Here is a 16,254-nt window from a genome sequence, read left to right as displayed (position 1 = left end):
ATCTACACATTAATATGTAGCAAGTTAAAAGGGATACTGTATAAAGCTACATACTAGCAGACTTTATACTGTATACCCCCATGTCATGCTTTCATGTAGATTATGACTAATATAGTTGAGGATGAGTACTGGAAAGAAAAATAAGCAATCTGATGGAAGGAGCTGTTTTAGGATTAAATTTCAAGTAGTCTTGAATGAAGTAAGAGGACAGACCACACAAGCAATCTGAAAAAAATTAAGCTGAGGAGTGGAAATAGTGAGTAGGTTTAATGTGCTTAAGAAATGTCTTGAGAATGGTGTAATTATACAAAGGTCTTTTAGACAAAAAAATGGCATCATCAGCCAGTCAGCAACATATGTAATATCCCCCATAGCTCTAGGACTAAACATCTACAGCTGCTTGTCTCTGTCACTTGCTTGGCCTCCTCCTTCACATGGCCAACATGTTTTTGTTATTCCATCCATCCATCCATCCATCCATCTTTCCACTCACCCACTCAGTCAGTAAGTCAGTCAATATTCCCTAAGTATAAATTATACCAACTTTCCTTTGTGACCTGCTTTATTAGACACTCTATTTATTCTTCTCTTAAGATCAGAGAATAGAGAATGTGTTTTGTAAAAAACAAGGAAAATAAAAATACACTGGGGCCCTCAAGCACACCTTAGGAAATTCATGTGTCATTTGGTCTTAGCCCTCAACATGGAGGTCATTTGTGGACAAGGTGTTTAAAGTCTCACCAGGGGCTTCACCACAGAAAATTTTGCTCAAATGTTATAAATGATTACATTAATTTACAAAAAGTAGAGTTCAAGGGTGATGGGGCAGCTCTAATTGGGGCAATCATTCTGTGACATATGGTTGCTAAGTCCTGGGAAAGAGATGAATGAGGTAGGGCTCTTTCCTTAGGCAGGAGAAAAATGCATGCATGATCTGCATTCATTGAAACTGGAACATCATATGTCCTCAAAGTCAGAGACTGCAGGAAAGTGCTGAAGGAATTGAGGAAATAATCACTGTGGTCTCAAGTGATTAGAAAACTATTCAGAAAAGCCAGGGCTTAAGGATAAGCAGGATAAGTGGAACCAGGAAGATGAAAGGAAGAGAATAAGACAGGCAGATGGCAAGTTCAAGATACTGGAAGAAGAATCAAGATTCATACAGCCTGAGAGATTCTGAATCCTGGGGACAAATTTTCAGTTCCTAAAGCTACATTATTTTCATTAGCCCTGGAGAAATTCCAGCTGTTGCATTGAAGGCTCGTTTTTGAACAAACATGGGATGCTACCTTCTTCTCCCCACTGTCAGTCCTATGAAGCCCCACTTGGATGGTGTGACATCAGCATCAACTTCTATAGCAACAACAGCAAGGTGCATTGCAATCCTCAATCATATGCAAACTAGATTCAGGGAACTTTTCCCAAAGTAGGACCAAGTGTGTCTCCATTCACCTTCTTGAACCTGGTACAGCACTCTGTACCTAAGGATACTAAGGAAATGCTCGTTTAGTCAGTAAAAGTAAACCAGAAAGCCAATGAGCTTCTTCATTTGAGCTTTAGCATCTGAGGATGCCCAGTGCCTCTCCAAGAACTAAGAGCGAGGTAGGCAAATCATTTGTCCAAGCTTTCTTTGTCTGTTTTTGTTGTAGTTCTGTTTGTTTTGTAGTGTAGGGACTGAATCTCAGGTCTTACAATGCTATGCCAATGCTGTGCTGCTGAATCATTCCTCATTTCCAAGCTTTTCAATGTATTGTATTACAGGCTTCATGTGGAAATTTTCACCAAACTAGGAATTAGAAGAACTAGGAACTTGTGAAAGAGGAGTTAACTTTGCTATCTGATTACCTCATGCCATCTGACTACTCCAAGTCTTTGCTTCTTGAACTGTTTAATTAAATAACACATGCATAATATACTCACAGACATATACATGCAGACACACACTCATATTTTACAATTGTATTTTAATATCTTTGAAGGTGTTTTTAAAATACATATTTATTTTGTTTAGTGTGTGTGTTTGTGTGTGTGTGTGTGTGTGTGTGTGTGTGTGTGAATGTATGCCACACATATACAAGTGCCTATGGAGGTGAGAAGATCCCATTGGATTCCTTAGAACAGGAGTTACAGGCAGTTGTAGCCACCAACGTTGGTTCTGGAACCAATGTCCTGTCCTCTAGAAGAGCAGTAAACACTCTTATGCACTGAGCCTTCTCTCTAACCCCTATCTCTGAGTTTTCATCTGTAGTATTTCTTTTGGTTTTGATGTCAGATTCTAGGCAGTATGGAAAGCTTCTGTCCCACTTGCTTACCTGGTGAAATGTGAATGTGAACATTCCTTGTAAAATGGGAAGTGAACAAAAAAACTAATGAAATAACCACTGGTCTTACTCTATATATGGTCTCAATTCCTAACCTCTGATAAAGTCTTCTTGAAATCCCTGAGCAGGCTCTGTGAGAAAGGGTTAAAGGGCATTAACCAAGCCAAGAAGATACTGATGGCCCAGGGACACCTGGGACAAACCTTTGCTATTGATTAAAGGAATTAGTGATTTTGGAATGTACAGGTAGACAAAAAGCAGAGAAATGCAATCCTTTTCCACAAGCCCAGGCACAGACCAGACATTCACTGCTTTCTTTTTGCCTGCTGGTACACACCTGTGGTTCAACAAGCTAAATTTCTAGAAGGAACCCTTTTGACACTGAGTCCCCTGTCTAGAGGATATGCCATTCCCAGCAGAGCACTACACTCTGTGCCACTCCACAATCTTCTAAGACTTCAGTAGCCAATGCCCAGGCAGACAATCCACAAAGACTAATAAGGGAACTGTCAGCATCTTCTCTGAGTCTGCTCTGAGCTGCAGTCAAAGCAATAAACTACCTGGATTGTCTGTATCTGGTCTCCACCACCCACAGTTGTGAAAAGCAAACAATTACAGTCAGCATTAGGGGAAAGGACAGGAGTTGATTGAATGAACATGGGAGCCATTCTAGGGTGAGGCAAGGTCAGTGCCTTGTGAGCAACAGAAGTGAAATGAAAAGAGGAACACATTCATTACAGAACTGTGTGTAGCCTTATAATCCAGATTTGCCAGTGGACCCCTAAAAATTTTAGAGAAAGCTTTGAGTGCCCCTGGGCTCCAATACCTCCAGACACATATAGTAGAGTTGCCCATTGGATGAGAAAGCTTCTTGCAACACTTAGCTATGAATCTCTTTCATGCATATGTTGTTGTATGTTCATATTGCCACTTATAAATTTGTTATGATAATATAAAGCTAGACATGTAACTGATACAGACATAGCATAACAAGCACTTCTCAATGCTTATTATTCACTTCGGTATACAACACAACTGTGTTATCTCACTGCCTGGAATGACCACACAGATGTTAACGAGCAGTCGCTTGTCTCTATTCCATGCATTATTGATTAACTCTTCCATGGAAGAGCAGAATGCACCACGATGAGAAAGAGGAAGGACAGAGATGTTCTGCTACTGTATCAGACTCAAAGTGGAAATGGAGGGGGAAAGGACTACATTCCAGGGGAGAATCTACATACATCATCTGCAGATCTCTAAGTTAAGGAACAAGACCCACTTTGATCCCTCTCCACAGGAGGAGATACCTTTCCAAAATACATCTGAGGCAGTGTAATAAACATTCTCTTTCAAGATTGTGAAAATTAATTCATTACTCTGTAATTCATCAAAGGCTTGCCACAGTCAAGGACCATTTATTGAGGGGCAATGACCTTATCTTCACTTGCCTTTCTCTAGCTCTGTGGTAGTCTTGAAAAACCAAAAGCTTTCCACTCATTCTGGTCATGAAAAAAAATAGCATCCTAACAATCACTGTTAAAAAAGAAATGATAGGTTTGGAGCTGACCCAGAGGTCCTGTCCCCAGAAGGTGATCTCTACTGGATGTGGCAGACAGCTTCCTGCAGAAGCCTCATTCACCAGACTAGCTATCTAGCGTGTCTACCCAAGGCACTTATTTTTAAAGAAAGGGGAAATTAAGCTAATCTTGGATAAATGAAAGCATGAGTTCACTGTTGACAGGTGTGCACTACAAGAAATATGAAAGGAGCCCTTCAGGGCTGAAATGAAAGATACAAAGAGCACCTGTAAAGACAACTTCACAAGCAAAAACAAAGCACTCTCAAATGTGTGCTTGTAATTCCTTAGGCCTATGCTACTGAGAAAGAACAATTATAATAACAGCACAAAGAGGATGTAATTATAAGGGAGAATAGGTTTTTAGTATGATTAAAATTAAGTTGACATTGATATGTTCTAAATTGTTGTAAGTTAAGATGCTGATTACAATCCCCAAGGCAACCACTAAAATATATATATACATACATATATATATATATATATATATATATAGAGAGAGAGAGAGAGAGAGAGAGAGAGAAACTGGGGGGAAATTAAACTGGTATACTAGAAAATATCTAGTATACCAGTAATAGAGAAACAAAGAAACAAGATGACATAAGCTTTATACAATATGAATACCTAAATGACCCATATAAATCCTACCTTAACTGTAATTACATGGAATGTACATAGTGTTCAAAGAATTAGACTGTCAAAATGAATTATTTTAATGAATAAAGTATATATTACTTACAGAGACACACTTTAGATACAAAGACACAAATACTTCAAAAGCCCGAAGAGTAGACAGAAGTGTATCACAGAATCACTGTACAAAAGGGAACCTGGATGGCCATATTGTGATCATTTAAGTAGACTTCTTGACAAAACTACTAATAATGACAAGAGATATTTTATAACAACACAAGTTTCAATTAATCAGGAAGAAATTACAATTACAAACATATATACATCTAACAACAAATGTCCAAAACATATAAAACAAAATCTGTAGGAACCAAATAGAGAAAAAATGTCAATTCAATGATAATCAAGAGTTTGATACTACATATTCTTTAATATAGAGCTGCTAAGCATAAGTCAAGGAAGAAAATATAACACTTGATCAACAGTATAAAGCAGCTAAACAAACACCCCACCTAACAACATCCAAATATGCTTGCTTCTCAAGGGCATATAGAATATTCTCCAAGAAAAACTGTGTCAAGCTATAAAATAAGCCTCAATGTATTTACAAGTATAGACAACATTTAAACAAAATTATAAATTGAGGGTAAACATCTATAAGGGCAGATGTATTTAAAATCCCAAAGTTATCAACCAAACTCAGAATAACAAGATGCAATAATACTAGGCATATACCTTCATATCAAGACTGGATGTGGCAAACTAGTAGGAGGAAAAGGGTCCCATGAGCAGACAAGAGAGTCAGAGACACCCCTTTACCACTGTCCAACAAAATCCCCAAGCTAAAGAACCTCAGAACACATGCAGAGGACCTGGTACAGACCCTTGCAGACGCCTTGGTTGCTGCTTCAGTCTCTGTGAGTCCCTATGAGTTCCTCTTAGTTGATTCCACTTAGTGTTCTGGTGTCGTCGACCCTTCTGGCTCCTACAGTCCTTCCTCCCCCTCTTCTGCAGGGATCTTCTGAGCTCCACATAGTGTTTGGCCATGGGTCTCTGTATCTCTTCCCATCAGCTGCTGGAAGAAGCCTCTCTGATGACAATTGAACCTATCCTATGCATACAGCAGAATATCAGTAGGAATTACTTCATTGACTTTTTTTTGTCACTTGTGTTTAGTTCTTCCCTAGGTCTCTGAACTCTCCAGCTTCCAGATCCTGATTGACTCTTTTCTTAAGGTAAACACAGGAGCAGTGAATGGGGGGGGGGAGGAAGCGGGGAGATTTGGGAGGAGGGGCAGGAGGAGAGGCTGTGGTTGGGATGTATTGTATGAGAGAAGAATAAAGAAAAGAAAAGAAAATCCCATCTCCCTATTTTTCACAATCTTGTCTTTAAAATAAAACAAAGCAATATGTCAGTTAAAGGATTAGAAAAAAGAGGTCCCAAACCTGATTTATTGTAAAAATAAAGGAGGAAAGAATATCATATGAGGAAAAATATTATCTGTAGATTAATAGGTGCTAAGGGTCGAAGGACAGTTTCCTTTTTTCTGTAGGATAACAGAGAATCAAACATGTTTAAGAGCTGGAAAAATTACATAGGGTGCAGTTACAGAATTAGGGGCTCTGGTGAAAAAAGGTACATAAGGAGACTTTTGGGGAGCAGGCTCCCGGGAAATACATAGCCACTTGTGTGTTAGCTGAAAAGATGGAGACCATATCCTTGAAACTAGAGAAAAGGTAGTCAGGGTGGCTGTGGATATTGAGAGAGTTTGATAAATGTTAAAATGATGAAGATGGTGACATCTGAGATGATCTTGTATGACTGTCTCCATGAAACTGAAATTAGCATTTTTCATGAGGTTGAAAGCTCAGGAGTGTGTAGGATTCTTGGATGAAGTGATGATACACTGGCTGGAACCACTAAGGATTTGACAACAGAGCTCAGCTAGTACAAGGTGACTTTGAAAACTGTGTCAATGAGTACCCAGGCTCTGACTTCCTGGTGGTTCCAATTTTTAGCTTTACTGTTGTTCTAGAAAGGTGGGTAATGATTAGAGGAAGAATCCAGAGCTCTAACATGGGATTGGATTGTCACTCATCCTTGCCAGCTACAGCTTCTCATCTTTGAGTTCCTACCATCTGGCACAAAGCAGAACTGTTTCTCCTGATGCTGTTCAACAGGGATGTGAAGCTTCTCCACACTTGGATGACACAAAGTTCCACTCCACTGAAATGCTGTGCAATGCGTGCAATAAAACAACAGACAGAGTAAATATCTACAGCCAAGAAACAAACTCATGTTTGCACTCCTCTGTAATTAGAGATGAGCATATATTTTATAAAAATACCATAAACTGAAAACAACTAAACTAAAACTAATATCCTTGTTCTCTGTCTTTCATTGAGGAACTGGAGCAGTTAATGGGTGCTTGGGGAGAAAGTACAATTTTCGTCAGTGGTACAGCCACAAGTAAGTTGTCCATGTTCTAGTAAATAACATCCACTCATGCTTGCGCAGGCAGCTATAAGTAAAGAGTCACATGCACACATGTACACCACACATATACACTCAAGCAAGCATGCACACAAAACACACACACACACACACATACACACACACACACACACACAAGCACACAAAGTTGGAGGGGATTTGCTAGGAAGAAGTTCCAGCAAGAGAAAAGTGATGAGCTGAGTTGATGCGAGTGAAAACTATCAAATTCAATACAATGAAACTGTCAAAGAATAAGAGAGAACCATTTTAAATGAAAAACAGAGGCATACGGAGAAGTGGCTTAGACGTAAGTGCACTTGCTGGTCTTGTAGAGGACCTTGATCTGGTTCCCAGCATCCACATAGTGGCCCATTTCCTTTTCTGGCTTTTATGGGCACTAGGCACATATGTGGCGCATGTACATACATGTAGATAAAGCATTCATACACATAAAATAAAATAAACATGTTTTAAAGTTTTTATTTTTGAGATTTTAATATAATTGCATAATTCATCCCCTCCCTTTCTTCTCTCCAAACCCTACTATATGAGATTCTTTACTTGCTTTCTAACTCATGGACTCTGTTGCTTTTCATTGTTGTTACATGCATATATGTATATACACATATATTCCCAAACATAAGGAGCTCATTCTGCACAATGCTGTTCGCATACATGTCCTTGGGGCTGACCATTTGGTATTGGATAACCAATTGGTGTGCTTTTCCCTGGAGAAGACTGTTTCTCCCATTATCAGCATCCCTTAGTTGCCTGTAGTTCTTTGTGTAGTGTTGAAGCCTCATGGGCTTTTCTCCATCCACTTTGTCATGTTTATTGCTGTTGTCCTTGTTCAGTCCATGCTTAGGCAGTCAAATTGGTGAACCTAGAAAATGCACATTCAGAAAATTAAGAACTAAAAGCATAAAATAGATATGACAGTTAAAGACACCAAAGAGTAAAAATGACTTCTGGAAACGCATGGAGGGTGAGGAGGGGAGCAAACCTATCTTAACCAATCATAAAGTATCCTTAGGAGTAAGGTGCTAATAATATTAATGGTTCTCTCAACTCTTAAAATAGAACAGCTGACCCTGACTAAATTCCCCCTGACTAGCTTTCTTTCTAACAATCATGTATAGCATAATAATATTACAAAAAGTGAATGTTACTAGCATTGGGAATATTTGAAGGTTTCAAAGCAAGTTTCTTTCCTTTAAAAAGCAAACCACAAAGATGCGATGTATTAGCAATGTGTGATGAGGTGGTTTGTTCCAAGTAATGACAAGACTTAAATGAGATCCTGGACACAAGGCAGAAGCAGCACGATAACTCAGTTCCCGAGAGGTAAGAAGACAGAAATGTGTGGCCCTGTGAGCCAGCAGGGCATAGTCTTTTGTTATGATTTTTCATAGCATTGATTAGAGGCACAAACTTCAAGCAAGTCCTCCAGGGTCCAAACCCTATCTGTCTTAGCATGTGGATGCTTTTGTGAATATTAAACCTCCAGGCCTCATTTTCCTCTTCCATCAAGGGGACATGATAATAGCAGCAAATGTTACTGGGTTTCCTCCACTGCAAGTTAACATCTGGAAAATTTCAACATCATGCTGGACCCTTCATAAAACCCATATGAAGTTTTTGTAACAATGAATATGGCTGATTTGTATTTCTAAGTCCTGACTAGGTTTTTGTTTGTTTGTTTGTTTGTTTGTTTGTTTGTTTTTGGTCAATTTGACACAACCTGGAGCTATTTGGTAAGAGGGACCTCAGTTAAAAACATCTTCACCAGACTGGCCTGGGGCAAAGTCTGTGAAACATCTTGTGGATTAATATTTGATGTGGGAGGACAGGCCAATGCACCCTGGGCAGTGCCACCGCCGTGGGCAGTGCTACCACCAAGCAGGTATGAGAACGCTGGCTGAGCAAGCCACGAGGAGCAAGCTAAGAAACAGTGCTCCTCCATGGTCTCTGCTTCAGTTCCTGACTTCCCTCTTCACCCAGCAGTCCAGGCACTCCCATCTCCAGATGCTCAGCCCATCTCAGGATGCCTGAGAATGGCTAGAAAAAGAATAGCTCCGTGAAGCAGGGTTCTGGTATTCTCGGTTCAGAAGCTCTGGGGTTCTGCAAGGAAAGGTCAGCTTCTCCCTGCTCCTTCCACCCCTGCCATTCCCCACCCAACAGCACCTTCAAAGATCACCCAGAGGGCCAGGCTTCCACCCACAGAGACTCGGGCAGAGTTACTGCAATTCCATGCAAACCTCTTCTCCAAAACAGGGTTAATTTTCATAAGCTAGAATAAATCCTTCCTGTGACAATGAGTAATTTTTATGGTCTTTCTGCAGCCATCTAACTAATTGCACATCTTACATTTTATAATTTCCCTCCCCCACCAGCATAAGAGTGGTGGTTAAGCAATGACCTTGGCCTCTTCTCCCTTAGAACATGTTTGAAATCATTAATGTGGAGGGAGGCATGTGTAGCTGGGGGCCTGTGCAGACAGCATAATTGCCCTCTTACCTGCTTCTTCTATAGCTTTTCTCTGGGTGTTTAAACCACCCATTGGTCATGGAAAGCTTGTGTATGATGGGAAATGATTCCATACTTTTTATACATGGCTGCCCCTTTCCCATACCAATACCAGCTGTCCTTTTTAAATGTTAGTTCTGCAAACTTTTGAGTGAGATACATTTGAAGGTGCAGAAATGCACAGCCAGCCACAGAAGCAAGAGGGGAGACAGACAATATGCGACTAAATACCCAGTGGTGAGATAAACGCACAGCTCAGCTAGATCTTTAGGCTCAGTGGGAACCCTATCAGGGTTCCTCATTCTCCAAGGGCTCCGGGAGGGAAGGGGAGATGGGAGTTGGATCTTGAAAACCTGAATAGGAATTCTCCTCACAGAGTTCCAGAGAAGTGAAACAACCTGTGTGAAGGCTTACATCAGCCGTGCATGTTTGGGAAACTGCAAACATTACAAATGCTGTGGTTAACCAGAAGGGATCCAGGGGAGGGGGCAGAGAAACAGCTCAGGAATCCCAGTGGTTCATTGGAAGGCATAGTCAGGATCCTGAAGACCTTGTGGCTATTCAGGGAAGGGTTTGCTTTGAGCTGCAGGGGGGCAAAACTTTTATTATTATCATTACTACTACTACTACTACTACTACTACTATCACTGAAGCCACGTAGAATTTGGGGTGACTGATGCCAATCACACAGAATAAGAGCAAAGCAGAGCAAGCAAAACTGTAGACGGAGACTGTGCCAAAGACATAGGCAGCAAGAGCAGAGGTCGGCACTCCTTCTGACTCTCTTCCGCAGCATCTCTGGGCCTTGCGCAGAGTGAGACAGATTCTTTGCTTAGGATGGTGTATGATTCTATTTCATTTTCCCACAAGTCTAATAAATGCTCAAAATATAAAGCCTAAGAATTTTTGTTAACACACACGAAGACTGTTTCTTGCTTTTACAGTCACTTTTCCAATCCTTGTCTTAGTAGATGGAAGTTTAGGCTAGGAATTTGGTTTCTGGTGAGCTGTAGGTAAGTGAAGAGCTTCTCCTCAGAACTGTAAGATGTCACCTCTGACCTTGCAGTTCCATCAGAGTGGAAGAGGGAAGAGCCCCAGAGCATCACTGAATGTGGCCATTGAAGAGACTGTATACCAATATCTCCACTTTAAACTGAGTCCTAAAGGGAAAAAACGTGGTTCATAATCATCTGTTTGCTAGCAGCTGGGAACAGATGAACGAGGAGCAGTGATAGCATGTCCAGTGAGTGGGATGTGAGTAATAGAAAGTAACTCATATATTGTAATGCTAGCACAGAGGTTCGCATGGCTACAAAGACATAAATCCCAGAGTTAAGGCCGGTCTCCATCATTAGATTGTGGATGGACACAAAAGCAGTCACTCTTCTGATGGCAGAGAAGGGCAGAAGTTTTCCTTTCTCTCCACTGGACTGTCAAGAGATGTCTAGGCAAACTCATGGGAGCTTCTTAGAGACAGACTAGACTACTTGAGACTCTGAGGGTCAGTGGGAAGGAAGACACTAGGCAGGTTTTCTAGGTGTCAAATTAATATCAAAATGCTATTGCCTCCACTCAGCAAATAAAAGCATTTCCTGCCTCATGACTAGTGATGGAAATCCTGGTGTATCCAGCCCGTAGGTGTAGGTTGGTTCCTTCAAATATTGTGCCACTGCACTCATTCAGCATGCCCTCCCTCATGAACTATAGGAACAGCTCCCCTTGCCCATTGTCTTTTCTGCCAATATAAAGATAGCCCCCCTGACCTCAACCTGCCTCATCTTTTCTGGCCTCAGTAACTTGAGACTCGCACATACTTTTATCCATCTTGGGAGAGAAAGCAACTTTATACACTTTCTACTTGGCTTAAAAGAATCTTGAAAATCAGATATTTTATATCAAATGACAGGCAACAACTAGAAACTTGAAACCCAGTGGGGGGAAAATCCTTTTGATGAAAAATCTCTTCCGTATGTTTGGAAACCAATCTGCTCTCGTGTTAATTGAACATAACGAACATACATAAAATAAAACAATTTCTTAAGATCTTCCTTTTATGGCCCTGGGTTCAAAAGCATTGGACTCTGAAGTGTTTTTGCTGAGGCTCAGAGTGTTTTACAGACGGTTGTGTGTTCCTAGCTCAATCTGGCTCAACATTTTGGGCCAAGTTACTCAATTATGTGAGTCATGTGATGTCCTTTGACATTTGAAATGTGCTCCACATTGCTGTGCCATAGAGAGTAGCAGAATCACAGAAGGGAACATGTTGTATGATCATGGTCTGGAATTGAAGGTGGAACCAGAGTTAGAGAACAGATGCATGGTTTCAGAGTCAGAATTACAGGCCATGGGTCTAATCCCCACTCCTGGTCAATTTTGTAACTTTGAAACATAAAATACACAATTATCAGAATGATTTTATGCATCCATCACTCCAGTCTTCTTTGTCACTCTTTCTGAATATTGAGGAATAAAGGCATGTGCCGCATTTTCTGAATAAAATAGATTAAAGGTGGCCAGGGCTTTGAAAATATCCATGAATGTCCCATGTGCTTTCTTGGATGCCAAGTCCATCACATAATTCTCAAAGCCTCTTGAGGTTGTGCTGCTCTTCTTTCTATAGATGTTTCATTAATACATATCTTCATGAGGCACAACCACATTAAAAATGACATGTGAGAGCTCAAGGAATATTTAATAATAAATTAACTGGCAATGATTCTGGATATTCGCTGTCTTCATCTATATTTCCATGATCTTTTCAGTTTCCAACATCTCCATCAGTGGCTCTATCTCCAACCACATCAAAGCTCCCAAGGTTCCAAAAATATGTGTTCTTGTACATGTATGTCCTTGTACATGTGTCTTGTCCCCATAGTTGACTGGGGACAACCACCATCACACACACACACACACACACACACACACACACACACCTCTTTTTCTCTCTGAATTCAGTTTTAAATCCTCTTTGTGTGGCCTTCATGGTTACCTTGAAACAATTGCCTCCTTCCAAAATCCTTGGTACCCTACTCTTTCTTTCATCAGAGCTCATATTAGTTATTATCTGTCAGCATCCCTGTTAGTCCAGATTATGAGGCTCTTCAGGAAAAGGATGGATTGTCCATCTCTTTGTTTATAGGAGCCTATGGGAAACCTGGCTCCTCATCATTTACTAATCACAAAGTCAGACGGAAGTGTGCCAGTGACTGCTTGTTCCTGCTTATGAGAATGGTTGGCTTCTCAAGCCTTTTGTCAGGCAGCACTGGGAAGCATATGTAACCTTAATAATCAAGTAATATATTTAAAACAAGTTAAAATTCTCAATCATATTACAGAAATGCTACTATTTTGTTGGCTGTACATTTGGGGTCATATATGACCATTTTTCCTATCGTTTGCAGTGTGACTGTGTAGTCACACATCTCTGCCCAACTCCCACCATCAGTGATATCACATCAATAGCTTGAAATTAGTAGCTGTGGTGAGACTGTTTACATATAACCTGGCAACTGATGCAAATCAGAGCATTCTTTATTTTTTGTTGATTTTATACACTAAAAACAACAAAAAGATGTTAATACACATTAGATTTGCAGTTTCTATCATCATTGTATTTTGAATAACACATATGTAAGTATTTGCAAACTACCTTTGAACTCAGCAGTCTCTCATGTATCACTAAAAATGGATAGAAGCATGACAAATATCTTTGTACTTTCACTTTATTTTGTTTGTTAAAATATCAAGTAACACTTATGGCAGAAAAATATATATTTGTCAATTACCATCTACAATGGTCATAGATACAAGAGTTGGTCAAACAACAGAGAAAACATTTTACAAAAATCAACTGGTTGTGAAGAACTCAAAATAAATGGAATTGAGGCTGACAAGATGGCTTGGTTTATAAAGATGGATGGGTATGGTAGCCTACCTGTATATAAACCCATCTCTGAGAAGACAGAGACAGAAGCCTCCTAGCTAACTTGACTGGCCCAATTGACTAGCTCTGGGTTCATCCAGAGACCATGTCTCCATAAATAAAGTGGGGAGTGGTAGAGAAAGACATCCCATGTCATGCTGGTTTACACAAGCAAACAGGCACACACAACCATGCACATGCACATGAAAGTAAAAAGCATTGCGGATTTTACTAATATTTATAAACTATGTACTACCTATCCTTTATATCAATAAAATTTATAATGAATGTATATATGCATGTGAATATACGTACTGTCTATCTTAGTAAGAAAGTTATTTTAAAAAATCTACCTCTTTGAAGGAATGCCTCGCTGAGCCTAAATATAGGAGGAGGGCCTTGTTTCTGCCTCAAAGTAAGGTGCGAGACTTACTTGACACCCCCATGGGAATCTGTACCCTCTCTGAGGAGTGCATGGGAGTAGGGTGGGGGAGAGATGGGGTAGCAGAAGGAGCAGAGGGAGAGGGAACTGAGGTTGGTAAAATAGGAAAAGATTGTTTTTTAAAATAAATTAAAGGACAAAAGAAATCTACCCTAATGATACTGAATTAAGAAAAAAGAGACAGTAGAATGGACTTAAGTAGTCAGGGAGGGATTAGTAAAGTGTGAATTATCCCCTAACACTCATGAGTGGGAAACTCAATCTTTATCACAATAGTGCTGAGTAGTGAGGCTTTTAAAGAGTTGATTAGATTATGAGGACTCTGCCAGTTATCCCTGGAATAGGTTACTGATATTCATCCCTTTCACCTTTGTATGTACACATGCCTTGTCATCCTTCTGCCTTCCTCCCTGAGCTATGTAGTTCACAAGCCCTCACAGAGTCAGCCCTCTCATCCTTAGACTTTCAGATCCCAGAACTGCAAGAAATGTGTTTATCTGTTCCCACAAATTATCCAGTGTCCAAAATTCTGTACAGTAACACAAGACACTCCAAGATAGGGATACATATATAGAGAAAGTGAGACTTGGCATAGGACTTAAGGGTCAGAGAAAGAGACTGGGTGGGGGGAAGTGGGTGGCAGTGCTTCATTGGGCAGAACAGTACCAGAAAAGATACAGGGATGTCAGAAGTTCAGCCTGTGTGGGAGAAGTAGAGCATCTGGACTGCAGTCTTTGTATGTGCGGGGTGTGGTGGTGGTAGTGACACAAAACAAACAAGGATTCCAAACATCAATGCCAGTGAAAAGGAGGAGAAACTGATTTAGCAGGTAGCAAGGAACCATCTTTGGTTCTTGAAAGAAAGGAGGATAAAAGAGGACCTGTGACTTTGGAGGGTTAACAGGGCCCCCAAGCTGTTCAGGGTAGATTGTAAGAACAGACTTACTCTTCTCTCCCCAAAAAGCAGAGGGCTGAAGCAGTTCAGATGATGCAGAGAGGTAGCACAGCCCCCTGACCCGCACAATTTCCATTCACTATTTCTCCCTCCCCTCCATTATCAGACACACCACCTCCCTTGGTCATCACTACAGTAGCCCTTTTCTCTGGCATCTATGATTAAGTTTTCCTTAAAAGTATGAGCTGATAGATCGAGGGGCATTTCATAGATTCTGTCTCATTATGGTTTTAAAACTTCCTTTTGTCTCAATCAATTATGAAGTAATAAAATCTGACCTGAGCCAGAACACACATCTATTATTCATCTGAGATTCATTCATGATCAAAAAAATCTAAAATTAAATTTGATTCTGTATTCAAAAAGCCCAGATTAAGATGCTAAATCAGCATTATCAGATACCCTTCAAAATCAACTGCAATCAATTCTTCTTTGTTCGTTTTATTACTTGTGGATTGTACACACACACACACACACACACACACACAAGATGTATGTACAGATGTACGGATGTATGGATGGATGGATGGATGGATGGATGGATGGATGGATGGATGGATGGACAATAGACAGATAAATAGATGACAGACAGATTCTAAACATATGCACAGGCTCCTAGTATATGGCAGTATGTCATTTGAATATCTCCAGCCTGTCATTTTACTTAAACGGATTGCTAAGAAAGAGGACTACTCCCAAATGAGTCATTTTAAAAACTAAAAACTGATCTTGATACTCTTTCAAGGATCCCAGTTGTTTTAAGGTCCACTGCTGACACCTAAATAATTGTCTGACTCAAAAATTACATCTCCCTTTTCATATTTAAGTTGTCTAACTCAGCCATCATGTCACTCCAGGTGCAAAGAACATATCTAAGTTCATGGTCTCTGCATATATTCCATCTGATCAAGCACCAATTGAACAGTCTTTAGGTCACAAAGGAGGCCTGATGGGCTGGTGATACAAGATGTGTCTGATGACTTCAACTTGATTGTCTTCTGTTTCTATGGTGACCTGCTCTTGTTTGGCCAGACACATGGTGGATCACTGTATTAGTAGGATTTTCATCACTGTAATGAAATGCCAGAGATGGTCTACTGATGGAATAGTAAAGGTTTGCCTTGGTTTATAGCTGTGGAAGGTACAAGTTCAAGATGAGGAAATCCCACTGAGCTGGACCTCCAGAGATGGTAGCACATCATGGTAGGAGTGAGTGGTGAGCAAGCTACTTACATCTTTAAACAAGATGGGAGAAACAGAGAAGACTGGCTCCCACAATCCCCTATGAAGATATGCCTTGTCCCCAATAACCTAAAGACCTCCCAATTGGTTCTGTCTTTTAGATAGCTCTCAACATTGTCATCAGGAACTGATCTCTTCTTCA

This window comes from Mesocricetus auratus, unplaced genomic scaffold (genome assembly GCF_017639785.1).
Source record: "Mesocricetus auratus isolate SY011 unplaced genomic scaffold, BCM_Maur_2.0 Super-Scaffold_100676, whole genome shotgun sequence".
Taxonomy (NCBI): domain Eukaryota; kingdom Metazoa; phylum Chordata; class Mammalia; order Rodentia; family Cricetidae; genus Mesocricetus; species Mesocricetus auratus.
Note: the sequence above shows the minus strand (reverse complement) of the source record.